At 43.2% G+C, this 2,132-nt stretch overlaps 1 protein-coding gene across 2 annotated transcripts in view; it reads right to left on the bottom strand.

Annotated features, from left to right (window-relative positions):
* LOC107672941 (prickle-like protein 1) overlaps positions 1-2,126 on the bottom strand; it is a 26,288-nt gene extending 24,162 nt beyond the window's left edge. For both annotated transcript variants that reach the window (XM_016466318.1, XM_016466320.1), the window contains exon 1: positions 2,057-2,126. The gene's annotated coding sequence lies outside the window, so the exon portion shown is untranslated. The remainder of the gene's footprint in view (positions 1-2,056) is intronic.
* Positions 2,127-2,132: the final 6 nt, after the last annotated feature.

The raw sequence follows: 2,132 nt of genomic DNA, 5'->3' as shown, positions 1-2,132 counted from the left end.
TTCCTGCTGCCGGAGAGTCCGACATGAATGGCGAGCTGTGATTCCCGCAGCAGTTTGAGGCGTTCAATCAACATACACGGACACATACACTCACACACTCCATCTGTTTACATGAGAGCGGCCCTGTAATCTCACGCCAAACACGCACATTAACACAATCATACGAGTGCCGGAGTTACAGTACTCCGACATGACAGGTGAAAAAGCCACGCATTTATGAGCAAAGCTGTTATTTGGACGACTTGCAGCTCTAAAATCTCCTAAAAGCCTTATCGATGCATATTTTCCACCCCCCCACACACACACAATTTCTATGCAATAAAATGTTTTTTTTTTAAATGTCACTTTTAAAATGAGGTTTCCTCATATTTCCAGGTTTTCCAAGACTGTTGTTTTGTCTCGTGGTAAGTTAAACCGTGTTAAACCACTGGAAGTCTATTGGGCCTGGCTGAAAGCCTAAGAAGAAGAAAACAATAAAACAACACTAAAGATGTTTAAACGCATTGAGGACTGCCGTACACTAAATCATGGCTGATTTACCCTCGACTTCACTCTCTGCAGGCCTCACAGCACCAGCAGGGAGCGCCACGTCTCAACTACTTCACCTCACACTGACCAAGTGTAAAATCATTAAGACTTTACAGACTTTTTAAGAACCTGAGCTCAAATCAAAGAGCATGTAATGACCAGTAATTCTCTCAAGCACACGAACAGATCTGTCAGCTTCTGTGCATCCTTTCGATCTCATTTCAACAGTGCGAGGAGAGAATGTGTCTCAAAGCCTTGTGTCGGTGAAAGCGTCTCCATATGGAAACAGAGTCCTGTTGACATTCACGGACCTCTGTGGGGCCCGATCTCTGCCAGCTGGCACAAGAGCAAATGGCTTCATACATGTCAGTGAAGATAAACCCCTACTGTACCAGATTTCATCTTCCCTTCTGGCTCAAACTGTGGTGAAACGGGTAAACAGATGAAACATTCAGTCGATTTGTCAAGCCTGCCTTCTTCGGTGGCATAGAAAAGAAGAAATTATGAAGATTCTTCATGCAGCATTTTTCCACACAATGAAGTGGCTATCATGACTAAAAATAACAAAAAACAGCTCAGAAGCACAAGGATCTTTAGAAGTTATATGATGGATTTACGCAAGGAACAGATGCAGATTTAGGCTCTTTTGCATTCGGATTCATAAATGGCATGTTGTTGATGTCAAACGCCATTGAATCTCAAAGATCTGGGAGCTGCTGAGAATCTTTGATGACTTTTGGTCGGTTCTTCATGCACAGCTATCATATGAGTTCAGGATATATAGCGTGCGAGTGAACCAATCAACCAAGAACCTTTCATTGAACAGTTCTTAAAAAGACCATTTTATTTTCCAATAATCTCAAGAAACTTCTTCCACTATAAAGAACCTTCTGTGCAATGGAGAGTTCTTCATGGAAGCATCAGTGCCAGCACTCAATAAAAGTTCCAGAGGTTTTCGCCGTGATGCCAAACATATCTGGTTCCTCAAAGAACCTGTCCCGAATCAAAAGTTCTCAGAAGACCCGCGTTCTGCTAGTGTGCAGAAAATGTTCACAATGCACTATTTTCTTTACCTTTTGTGCAATCAGGTTAAAAGTTCTTGATGGAAACACATGTAAAGCAGCTTGGTTTTTAAGACATAAAGCATGAGGAGTTTAATGGAAACACTGAAGATGAGCATCAAAGCCCTTCTGGAGAAGCTCGAGATGGTAGATAACCCACAGAGCAGTTGTTTCTGAAGTGACAGGCACAGCTGAGTGAGTCCGGACTCTTGGACACACATGCAAGAAATGCTTTTGCGCGTTACAGCGTTTCTGGCAGCTTCACGGCTCTTTCTGAAACACGACCTGGATAACGAGTTAGAAACAGAGCAGAAGCTGTCGGGACACTTTTTCCTTTCAGTTTCTCCACACTCAAACATCAAACGTCAAGCTTCACGAGACTCTCTCAGTGCGAAAATCACAAAAAGCCACCTTATGCATCCATTCGTCTTTCGCACGCTTATTAAACGCCACACGTCAGAACTTACCCGAATATTTCGAGCCCTTTTCCAGCACAGATCCTGTTTATTAGCAGATCAGATCCGCGTTCGCGCTCACTGCTGA

Source organism: Sinocyclocheilus anshuiensis, unplaced genomic scaffold (assembly GCF_001515605.1).
Source record: "Sinocyclocheilus anshuiensis isolate Anshui unplaced genomic scaffold, SAMN03320099.WGS_v1.1 scaffold568, whole genome shotgun sequence".
NCBI lineage: Eukaryota > Metazoa > Chordata > Actinopteri > Cypriniformes > Cyprinidae > Sinocyclocheilus > Sinocyclocheilus anshuiensis.
The sequence above is the reverse complement of the archived record's forward strand: the minus strand, read 5'-3'. Positions and strand labels throughout refer to the sequence as shown.